General features: G+C 37.7%; 1 long non-coding RNA gene across 2 annotated transcripts in view; it reads right to left on the reverse strand.

The window, feature by feature from the left end:
• LOC125163389 (uncharacterized) overlaps window positions 1-12959 on the reverse strand; it is a 149053-nt gene that overhangs the window by 77477 nt on the left and 58617 nt on the right. For both annotated transcript variants that reach the window (XR_007151439.1, XR_007151440.1), the window contains exon 3: window positions 11373-11496. This is a non-coding gene — a long non-coding RNA (uncharacterized LOC125163389). The remainder of the gene's footprint in view (window positions 1-11372; window positions 11497-12959) is intronic.

Consider the following 12959-nt stretch of genomic DNA (forward strand, 5'->3'; position numbering starts at 1 on the left):
CTGCTCCACATTGTGGGAATTCAAAAATAAGCAAATGGATCTGGTCTTTAAGGATTCTGAAATGCAATTAGAGAAAATAAGACAGATTCATGTAAAATTAAATAGCAATGAAATAATGGTTTAAGTCAAAAAAGAAAATCTGTCACAAGCAGAACATGATTAATCGCTAAACGGATCATCAGGCAATAATTGGTACAACCATTTAGAGGAAAGAGAGATCTATATATATTTACAAGCTTTGGTAAACATAATCCACATATTGAGAGTTTCTACACAATTCTCTAAAACTAGAGGCAGGACAAAAGCAGTTATTTAAGAGAAAAATATGTCCTTGTTTCTACTGCAAAAGGACCTTGGGGAAGAAAAGCCAGAAGACACAGAAGATAAAGGGTCCATGGCAAACCTTTCAGAACTCTGTGAGAATGATTGGATGTGATTCGTTTTCCTTTTGAAAGTTTTTATTTCAGATTTAGCTTAAGGCCTGGGAGCTCAGTATTTAAAATGTGTGAAAGAGATTATTTGAAGTAAAAACGTGGTATATTCTTTGGGTTTTATTTTATAAGTTAATATAAAATTATCTGAAAGAGCTGTGGTTTTTAAAAAGAAATCTTGAAGAATTTTAAATTTAAAACTGATAAATGGGAGCACTCTGGAAAAAATCTAAATTAAATAACTTCCAATTTAATTCTAATGTTTATCAGTGAGACAATTAAAGCCTTATGTTCTTCCAGGTCCCAATATGTGGGCAAAGGAGATGCTGATTAATAATACTACAGTTTTCTCTTTTAAATTTGCACCGCAGATAGCAGCCATGTGTACTTTCGATTAGATCAAATAAATTTGGATTTATAAAAAGCCTAGAAACGGAATGCCAAACTTAACCAACACTTTGATTCATTCCTATGCCAGAGTGGTACCTCTTCCTTTGAACAGTTACCCTGGTGGTTTGTTAAGGAAAACATTTTAAATTTTTTTTTCAACGTTTATTTATTTTTGGGACAGAGAGAGACAGAGCATGAACGGGGGAGGGGCAGAGAGAGAGGGAGACACAGAATCCGAAACAGGCTCCAGGCTCTGAGCCATCAGCCCAGAGCCCGACACGGGGCTCGAACTCACGGACCGCGAGATCGTGACCTGGTTGAAGTCGGACGCTTAACCGACTGCGCCACCCAGGCGCCCCAAGGAAAACATTTTATAGTCAAAACTATGATAGTATAAAAAGTATACCCCTATATGACTAAATAAGAAGGACTAATTATTTTATAGACCTTAATATGCAACCATTTTCACATGCATTTAATTCTTAAAACTACCTCTGGGGTAAATATTATTATTAAGCCCCCAATTCATAGATGAAAAATCAGCTCATAGAAGTTAAATGAATTATCTAGTAAGTTGCAGAATCATACTTAAATTCAGATACCCCATTTCTCACTTAAAGAGCTTACAACACACCATTGAAGGTGATTATCCTACTAGAAATATACACGCCCCTTCATGTCTACTGACTGTGTGGGAAACTTGGTTAATCCTTCTAGGCTAATATTCAAGGCCTCAAAGGTTTGAAAATGTGACAACATTCTAAGACAAAGAATCCAAAGGGATGAAATTTGAGAAAAGCACTGGCTTTAGAGTCAGACAGGCAGCTAAACTTGACTTCCACCTTTTATTAGCAATTAAGATCTTCAGGAAGTTGTTCAGCCTCTCTGGGCTTCAATTTCCTTATTTGTAAAATATGGGTAACAGGCCTTGGGTCATGGGGTAGTTGTGATCATCAGAGAAGATATTGTATACCAAGAGCTTAGTTAATGCCTAGAATTTAATATGTGCTCAATAAATGGTAAGTCTGCCGCCATGATTCTTTCAAAAAATATATTGTGTTTTGGATGATGGGAATATTGGAAGAGAGAATGTGATTCCTGTCCTCATAAATAATATACTTTAGTAAACTGTCTCTATAATTTGTAACATAAGCTCATCATGAAAAAATTTCTGAGTAATAGCCCCAATATATAAAGATATATATTACTTTATAAGTTACATGCACATACTACTATACCAAAAATTATGCACTTTATAAAACATACATAATATATAACTTCAAAAGAACAAAAGAATAAACAATTAAGACCCACTGGATTATCTTGTAGACTCTTGGAAGTACATAGGTCATTTTGAAACCCATTGTTTTATACCAAGAGTGAGCAAACTTTTCTGCAAAGGTCCAGACAGTAAATATTTAAGGTTTGCAGACCATGCAAAGTCTCTGTTGCATTGTTTAAAATATTAGACAGTGTTTTAAAAATACAAAGCAATTATTAGCTCCAGGGCCATACAAAAGCAGGAGTTGGACTATAGTTTGCCTACCCTGTTTTAGACCGCAGACTATTCTAGAATAGATGATTCCAGACAATTAAGTAGAAAATAAACAAGCACTATGATTACTATTAATGAAATCAATTGTCAAATGCAATGGACAGTAAAAAAGAAGAGGTCAATTTCGGCTAAGATGGTCAGAGAAGGCCATGTTTAAGCTGAGATCTGAAGAGCAGAAAGGAGTCAGTCACAGAGTAGCAAAAGAAAACCTTCCCCGCAAAGAGAAAGGCTTGTAAGTAGATGGTGGAAAGTCTCAGGTGGAAAGAGCCTACTTGTTCAAGGACTGAAAGAAGTTTGCGCCTGGAACTTGTGAGCAAGAAAAGAGCAAGGTATGAGATGTGGTTTCGGAGTCTGGCAGGAGTCAGCTTTGGAGATTTTTGAAAATGATTTTGATAAAGTAAAGCATTTGAAGCAGTTAGAGCAGTTAGAGCTGATAAAATCAGCAGGCTGTAAGTCTTGGGAATGTAGGCAAAGTGAAATAATAACCAGAAGGTCATGGGTCAAGGATTGGTTCCTGGGGCAAAACTCAAAGTTAAGGAGAAGTAGACTGCTTTGATTATGTCCTCAAGCTATTTAAGACAATGATTAAACTTGTAAGTTCTTTATTGCTATTCAACCTTGAAAGAAAGTCATCACTGAGGCATATGCTGTTCTTTCATTAACCAAACTAAGTTTAGAACAAAATTCTTATATTCCCATGTACTCATTTTTAAGTTTCTTCTTTTCAGATTAAAATTGCATTAAAATGCCTTCCTTGGAAGGCTACATAAGAAATAAATAACACTGTTGCCTCCAGGGAGGGAAACTAGAGGTCTGTAGCACAGAGGTAGGAGGGAGACGATATGCCACATATCTTACTGTACCTCCAGGTTTTTGAACCATGTGGCTCCAGTACCTATTCAAAAAGCAAGTAAATAAAATTAAACACAAATGGAAATTTTTTAACTGCATTCATTTTGTGCAGATCCAGAAAAATGAAAGAGTTCCCTAAAAATTCATTTGACTGGGAAAACATAGCAGTTTGCCATTCCAATATTTTCAAGACACAAGTACGGTGACAACTTTGCAAAGTATGTGTATACATGTAACAACAATACCTAGAAAATGTATAAATTAATGAAAAAATTTAGTCTAACAGAGAATGGAAGTACAGGCAGCATTTTGAAAGTCAAGTTACATTTTTGAAAACAATTTGGCAGTTCCTCAAAAAGTTAGAGTTACCATATAATCCAGCACTTCTACTCCTAGGTATATATCCAAAAGAAATGAAAATACACAACCACATAAAACTTGTACACAAATGTTTATAGTAATATTACTCATAGTAGCCAAAAATAAAAAACAACCCAATTGTCCCTCAACTGATGAAGAGATGAATAAAATGTGGTATATTCATGCAGTGGACTATAATTAGTCACTACCATGAAATAAAGTACTGAGAAATGCTACAACATGGATGAACCTTGAATGCACTATACTAACTGATAAAAGCTAGTGACAACAAACCACATAAAATACGGTTCCATTTCTATAAAATGCCCATAATAGACAAACTCATAGAAACAAAAAGGAGATTAGTGGTGGCCTAGGGATGAAGGAAGGCAGATGGGGAGTGAATGCTAGTGGGTATTGAGTTTCTTTTAGGAGGGATAAAAATGTTTGATGATTAAATAGTTGTGATAGTTGCATAATCCTCTGATATATTAAAAACCATTGAATTTTACACTTTAACCATTGAATTTTTTAAACTGTGGATTTATAAAAGGCTACTTAACTATTGTATTGTAATTTCAATTAGATTAACTGACATTTAAAATCAAAGACTAATAGGGGCACCTGGGTGGCTCAGTTGGTTAGGTGTCGGACTTTGGCTCAGGTCATGATCTCACAGTTCGTGAGTTTGAGCCCCCCACCCCACCCCCACCCCCACCCCCGTCAGTCTCTAGAATCTGCCTTGGATTTTGTGTCTCCCTCTCTCTACCCCTCCCCGGTTGCACTCTCTTTCTCACTCTCTCTATCTCAAAAATAAATAAACATTAAAAAAATATTTTTAAAAATCAAAGACTAATAATGTCAAGGTATGAACACTTGGATTTATCAAAATGAGAACCAACAGGATATCTTTTGTTACAAAAAATTTAGTTTGGATTTCTTACTTATTAAGCTGAAAGTATGACCTCCATGGAGTTAGTTACTCTGGAACACATCAAGTTGCCTGCAGTGATCTGCTCTCCGAACTGCACTTGATTGTGCAAGGTAGTGGGCCAGAGGTGAAAACATTTCAAAACTATAAACAGTCCTGAAATCAATAAAAATGGCCTCTAGGAAGCACTTTGATACATACAGATACTCAACTTGTGTGTGCCAGGACTACAATTCTCTTCTGCCCATGAACACAAGTCACAGGTCATGAAACTGCAGAAAATCTGCAAATAGATAATCTACTTGGGGATAGTGAAGAGTTTTGGCAGCATGCATATTTATAGCTGATTCCTACAAATTGCCCTCCATTCCTCACAAATTGTTTTACTGACATAGATGGCCAATTTCCTTTGTGTTGTAAAACATCCCAGCTTTTTTGCGTTATATAGTCTTGTTTGGCCAATTTTATAAGCTCCTAAAATTAGTATTCGAGAGATTCTTGTGGTAACTGATAACGGCACATACTAACCACAGTGACTCTTACTCTTGCCATATAAAATACTTCCAAATGAGTTTTCATATATGGTCAAATTCAGATTCCCTATAGGAAAATTCAGTGACTATCTACTCTTCTCTCTAAGGTTAACAGTTTTAATTTCACAAGTTTATAAAAGCAGATACTCCCAATAATAATTTGTTCAAGGTATTTGGCAAGCTTTTCAGGGGCAGAATTGCAAACTAAAACAAATGTTATTTATTCAGTTCATATTTAAAGGTAGAGAAGTGTGAAGTAGGAAGGAACTTGTTACTAATGTCCGGTGGAAGTCATATATTTACTAACGCCATATACACCATTGAAAGGCAAATAATAAAAAAACAAACAAAAATAAATAAAAATAAAAGGCAAATAATGATTCACAGTAGCTCTCATAAAAACATAATTTGTATCTTTAGTCTGGGCCTCTTTCTTGTACTCCAGCCCTATCTTGTATCCATCTATTCTATTCAACTGTCTATATAACATTCCATATGGTGTCTAATAGACATCCCAACCTTACAGGTCCAAAGACCAGCTGCTGGTCTTTGTCCCCACACCAACTCCTCCTGAAGTTGTCCCCACCCCAGTTAAGGACAGCTCAATTCTTTGAGAGGCTTAGACCAAAAACCCTGGTGGCAATCTTAACTCTACCCCCTCCTTCACACCCCACATCCAATGTGTAGCAAATCCTTTTGGTTTTACTTTCATTATTTACAGAATTTGACCTCAGGATTTTCACCACATCTACCGCCACCTTCCTAATTCATGCCACCATCAAATCTCACCTGAATGTCTGGAGGAGCCTCATAACACGCTCACTCTTACTAACAGGGATATCGCTAGCCCATACAGTACCTTTGTGTAAATTAGAAAAAAAAAATCTCTCTCCAAGACATGGATTTCCATCTGCCAGAACACTGTAGAAATAAATATATAAAGCCATGATGTGTACAATGTCATGGCCCTCCCTTAGATGTGGCATGCTTATTCTGCACTCAACATGCATAAATGTACAAGATTCCTTGATTATTGGCATATTATACTTTTATTTACTTATATTGTTTATTGTCTGTTCCCCCAATAAAGTTCAATATTTGTAAAGGCATGAGTTTTTGTGTCTTGTTCATTGTTGCAGCCCTATCACCTTAAACAATGCCTGGCACATAAAAAGTAATCAATGAATGTTAATTTAAAAAATGTCCAAAGAACAAAACAATCACATCCCCACAACCCCTAGGAATGAGTTGCTAGCAGGATAACCTAAATATTCTTCTGAAATCACTTCATTAGAGGCACATCTCCAAGTACTCTTTATGAGGAAAGACTATCTGAAAATATAATTTCTTTGAGTTGTTAGTTCTATTGTAATGAACACTGCCATGATTCTTTACACTTTTCATAATTTGTAAGCTTCAGCTATTGGAAGCAAGGTGTAATAGAAAGAGAACTGGATTGGGATATGGGCAAAAGGGACTTTGTGTTACTCAGAGTTCTCCAGAGTTCTCTGGATTCTCTAGAGAATCTCTCTATATACACATACAGAGAGGTTTATTTTAAGAAATTGTCTCACGTGATTGTGGAAGTTGACAGGTCAGAATTTGCAGAGAAGGCTGGCAGACTAGAGACCCAGGGAAGAGTTGGTATTGCAGCTCCAGTCTGGAAGCAATATGAAAGCAGAATTCCCTCTTCCTATTGGGACCTTAGTCTTTTCTCTTAAGGGCTTCAATTGATTAGATGAGGTCCACCGCCTTTACTCAAGGTATGAAAATCATCTGCTTTACTCAAAGTATACTCATTTAAATATTAATATCATTTTAAAAAATACCATTACATCAACATCTAGACTGGCATTTGACCAAATACCTGGGTACTGTGACTTAGCCAAATTGATACACAAAATTTGCCATTACAGCCTCCAAGTCTAGCATGTGGACAATCATGGAGGCCTAAAAGAATGTGCAATGTTGGGTAGAAATCTAATTGTTCCACATGGAGAACAAGAAAAGGGTAGGATTGACAGATGGGGCCCTTGCCAATTCTTCTCTGGTCTTGAAAAGAGTCACCATACCTCATTATGACCCTTAACAAAACTTTAACGAAAGGTTGGGATGTTCAGGGGAAAGTGTAACAGATTTATTTACAACTGTTAATAGAAGGGACTGATCTTAGAGCCCAGAGGCCCAACCCAATCCTTAAATCCCTACTGAGTACTCAGGATAGTTCAATCTTTACCTAAGGGATACCCCACTTCAACAAAACCCCACATTATCAGTCTAGGTCCAATTCAGTGAGCACCTTCAAAAAAAAATTTCTCAAGTGCCTATCTGGTTTATCTTCCCCAGAATGACTGACAGTAGGAACAGTCAACCTCTCCAAATAAAACACCACCTTTTACTCTCAAAAGTGTAAAATAAGATGGATCAAATAAGATAAAAAGAAGTATCCACAGGATAGTTCTCAATATCTAATATCTGAGCAATTCATTCTTCTTTTCTAATGTTTATTTATTTATTTATTTTGAGAGAGAGAGAATACACACCAGAGGGGGAGGAGAAAGAGAGTGAGGGGAAAGAGAGAGAGAGAATCCCAAGCAGGCTCCATGCTGACAGTGAACCAAGAGACCATGACCTGAGCTGAAATCATGAGTCCCATGTTTACCCGACTGAGCCACTCAGGCGCCCCTGAGTGATTCATTCTTAAGTAATATCAACATGGGACATTGACATCTTGGTTCTGGCTGCACTGTACTTTTATAGTCTTTCCACCAGAGTGGCTTGAAGAGATTAAAACAGCATATTTCTCCATTTATGATCTAGCTGAAGATCTTACTTCCCATACACAAATGTTTAGAAAAATAATCCACCATATATCCAGATTTGCTGGTGGGAAGAATGTCTTAAACTCTGCAGGAGCCTAGCCCTGCTAACATAATGGAAGCTACAGAGCATAGAGCTTTAGAATGTGAGCTTTGAAATTACACTACTTGGATTGAAATCCCAATTCTACCAGTTACTTGTCTATGTGACCTTGGGCATGTTATTGAACCTTTCTGTGCATCTATTTTGTCAATAGTAAGGGATTGTAAAAGAGTTAGTATGAATGTTAAATCAACATACAGAAAAAGCCTAGAAGAGTATCTGGCACATAGGATATGGCTCCATAAATATTCATTGTAAGTATTATATTATTAAATAGGGCATATAATATCTCACTCTGCAGCACTTTCACTTGGAATATCTCATCAGTTTCAGCCATTCACAAGAATAATATTTACATTGTTACTACTTCTATTACTCTGCATAACCAAAAGTGACTATCAGAATGGTATCTCTAAACAAAGGGAATCTCCCAAAGATAAATTCCAACCTCCATCCCCAGAAGGCAAAAATAAACATATGCGTGCTCTCTCTCTCTCTCTCTCTCTCTCTCTCTCTCTGTCTGTTGGCTGGTAACCCTCCCAATAGAATTTTCAAATTCAAACAAATTTTTAAAAACCTGATTTCAGTGAACACCTTGTTAAGGAATTTTGGACTTCAGTCTAATAGTGATAAGGACCCAGTGCAGAATTTTAAATAAAGTGTGACTTCATCGAGTTTGTGTTTTGAGAAGTTCACTCTAGCAGCAGTATGGAGGACAGCTGGGAGTGGCTGTTGAGGAAGAGGTCCAAGTGCAAAGCTAACTCAGTTATCCAGACAAGAAATAAAAATGACAAAACCAAAGCAACAACTGTAGAAATTGTGCCAAATGATCTTCCATGGTCATCAAACCTCCAAAATACTACATTCAGTAATTACCTGCTTTTTATTTTATTCTCATAACATGTGACTTGTGTGCATCAAAAGTGGAGTGCCTGGGTGGCTCAGCTGGTTATGCGTCCAACTTCGGCTCAGGTCATGGTCTCAGACCTTGTGAGTTGAAGCCCCACGTTGGGCTCTGTGCTGACAGCTCAGAGCCTGGAGCCTGCTTCCGGATTCTGTGTCTCCCTCTCTCTCTGCCCCTCCCTTGCTCCTTCTCTGTCTCTCAAAAATAAATAAACGTTTAAAAAAAATTTTTTTAGGGGCGCCTGGGTGGCGCAGTCGGTTAAGCGTCCGACTTCAGCCAGGTCACGATCTCGCGGTCCGTGAGTTCGAGCCCCGCGTCGGGCTCTGGGCTGATGGCTCAGAGCCTGGAGCCTGTTTCCGATTCTGTGTCTCCCTCTCTCTCTGCCCCTCCCCCGTTCATGCTCTGTCTCTCTCTGTCCCAAAAATAAAATAAAACGTTGAAAAAAAAAATTTTTTTTAAAGTGATGTTCATTGCATGGGCATAAACACTTGGTTTCCAGATGTCAGACAGAAACATATGAGCAAATGTCAGCTATTAATTTACCTTTAACTTCATAATCAAGAATTGCTTTTACTTTCCACAATAATGATTACCCTAGACCAAAAGTCAGTATTGAAAATTGAAAATTATTATGGAGAGAGCCCAAATGTCCATCGACTGATGAATGGGTAAGTACACACACATACACACACACACACACACACACACACACACACACACACACACAATGGAATATTACTCAGCCATCAAAAAGAATGAAATCTTGCCATTTGCAACAATGTGAATGGACCTAGAGTGTATTATGCCAAGCGAAATAAGTCAATCAGAGAAAGACAAATATCATATGATTTCACTCATATGTGGAATTTAAGAAGCAAAACAGATGAACATAGGGGAAGGGAAGGAAAAATAATATAAGATAAAAACTGAGAGGGAGGCAAACCACAAGAGACTTTAAAACACAGAGAATAAACTGAGGGTTGCTGGAGGGGAGGTGGGTGGGGGGATGGGCTAAATGGGTGATGAGCATTAAGGAGGGCACTTGTTGGGATGAGCACTGGGTGTTGTATGTAAGTGATGAATCACTAAATTCTACTCCTGAAACCATTATTACACTGTATGTTAACTAACTTGAATTTAAATTAAAAAATAAAATAAAATAAAACTTTTAAATAAATTTTTTTAAAAAATTGAAAATTATTACATCATACCACCTTCCTCTATCCCACAACTCCCAGGACCTGGGCCTGAGGTTCTGAGAATCAGACACAGCTCCAAAGGGTCAGCAGAGTGAGGGACAAGAGGGGGCTAAAGCCCTCTGTCAGAAAGAATCATTGTTGCTGGCACCCCATTTTTATCTTCTGAGGTCACCAGGGGTTAGCCTGACAGCTGCCCTTATATTACAGGACACAATCCAATTGCCAAGTCTTTCTTTTGTCCTTCTTTCCATAAAGCAAGTACAGAATCAAGGAATTATCTCTTCAGAAATATGCTGCATAAACATTACTTCTTTTTTGGCTACTTAAATTCTTTTTAATGAATAATTTCATTAGCTAAAATCTTATTCCTATAGAATAAATAAGAGAAGCATGGAGAAGAACAGAAGCGTACCAGTGTCACTCAGTTAATCAGCATCCCCATTGACCATATACCAACATTACAGCTAGTACAATTAATTGCTAGATGTTCAGTGAGACCTTGAGTTTCAATCCAGGACTCCATCAGATATTGTTTTCATAAACAAAAGATAAGCCAATCCCATCTTTTGGGAGATAGGAAAGTAGAGGAAAAAAGACAATAAATGTTAAATTAAATAATCTGAGAAGTGAGAATTATGTGAAATAAGTAAAAATTTTAATCATCAAAGCCAGAAAACCATTATAGTTTTGTGCTCCCTTTTAGCAAATAATGTTCTCACTGATTTTTCATAAAACGAGAAATTCCATATACAATATTTTTCCAGTTTCAAGAAATTTTGTACATCAATTATTTATAAAGCAATGTTTTCTACAGCAAGCAAGCCCCTCTTTACCTTATTTTTCCCATGACCATATCTCCAAGATTTTCTTTTTATCTTTCATGGTAAAAGAAAGTAGTAACTCTTGTGACTAATGTCCCAAGATAAAAACTCTCAAATAAACAAACACAAACTACGCAACACTGCATGATAGAAAACATTTTTCTGGAAAGAAAATATTAATCTTATCTGGCACATCCTAATATATTTGTGGCAATAAATTCTGCTTTTCTCATCCATTAGATTTTCTTCATGGGTCTTTTTGTTTAAATAGATACATAGTGGCTTAAATAAATAAACCAGGTCTTCACATCCACACTTTCAAGTATCATCTGTCTCTTTAGAAAAAATGCGCTGACAAAGACTGAGCTGATTCTATTGCTAGATTTCTTTTTTTTTTAATACTTCCTGACTGTTGCCATCCCTCAATATACCCAAGAATCAAAACAAATAAACACATGTTCCAAGGGCATTTACCTGGGAAGGGTTTTGTTCCTCAGAAGGACAAAGTGTTTCTCAGATCCAGTATTCCCAGGGGCTGATTAGAAATGAGCTTACAAGACACATACACATACGGTCACTCATATGTTCTTCCCATAAACTGAAACAATAAAGAAGAAGGTCAAAACATCTCTCCTCCACTGGGAAAAGATGGTATGTCATTTTTAAGAAAAACTAAAGTTTGTGATTTTTTTCCCCTTTGACCATCTCACTAAAATTGGCATTTACATTATACTTCTAAACAGGAGCTTCAGCACCACTTTGCACTCTTAGTTCAAGAAAAGTCACAGAACAGGATGCAAGCTAGAAAGCACTTCTGAGTTGTAAATGGGAAAGCACAGATTATTTAAAATCCTAAACCAAGCTGACAATATTCATCATTTATTGGGCATTTGCTATGTACCAGACTTTGTACTAGGGGCTTGTATATGTTATAATTGGACAATAATCTAGTAAAATGGGTGTAATCCACATGGTTTACAGATAACAAAAGCCAGGCTAAAGAAGTCGAGTAATTTTCCCAAGATAACACAACCAATAAATAACAAGACCTAGATTCAAAGTCCTATCTCTTCAGCCCTTTAATCCACAAATATTTGATAAATGACTTCTATGACCCAGGCACTGTTCTAGGACCTGGTAATATAGCAGGAAGCTTACATTCAGGTAGGGGAAAAAGACAATAGACAAATATGTGTGTATGTGTGTATATACAAATAGATCTAGATCCAGTTGTGTAGTCAGGGAATGAGGATTATCACAAAGGGAAATGAAGCAGATTGAGAGGACAGTGACAGAACAAGGGGCGTCATTTTGGATGAGGTGCCCTGGGAAGGCTTCTCAGAGAAGATAATGCCCAAGCAGGCCAGAATGAAGGCCCCTTCCTCTTTCAGGGGAAGCAGACTTCCAAGCAGAGGGAAGAGTGTGACTGAAGGCTGAGGGGGTGGCGGTGGGTGTAGCATGCCGGAGTTAACAATCGCAGAGATGTGGGGTTAAACAATCAGCAAGAGGGAGCAGGACAGGAGATGAGGCTGGAGGTACAGCTGATGGAAAGAACCCTGGATCCTACTATAAATACATGAGAAGAAGCTGAGGAGTTGGGAGCAGTGAGATCATCTGTTTCACTCCAAAGCCACCTACCAGTCCCTGCTTCACCTCGTCCCCAGAGGAGGCAATTTCCCCTCTCACTTTCTCAGAACCTGCCTCTGCCCTAGGACTCACAGTCTGTTTCCCTGATGACAATCTTATAGCTACATAGCCATCGGTGGCTTTTTACTGCTGTCCTTCCTTCTCCCCTATGGAAATTTATGAGCCTGTACCTCTTCTGCTAAGGGCAGCCTTCTGAGTCTTCCCTGGAAATCACCACCCCAAGTTGACTAAAGAAGACTAGAACGGACTTTCCAAGACACACCCCCATGGCTTCCGCTACTCTGTAAATACAACATCCCCACCAATTTTGTGTCTTGATCTTCTTCATCATGGAGCCCCTATAGTGCTCTGGATACACCTAGGAGCTGGGGAAACAGCAGCGAAAAAGATAAAAGTCCATCTCCACACCGAGAT

The sequence above is a fragment of the Prionailurus viverrinus genome, chromosome B1 (genome assembly GCF_022837055.1).
Source record: "Prionailurus viverrinus isolate Anna chromosome B1, UM_Priviv_1.0, whole genome shotgun sequence".
Taxonomy (NCBI): Eukaryota; Metazoa; Chordata; class Mammalia; order Carnivora; family Felidae; genus Prionailurus; species Prionailurus viverrinus.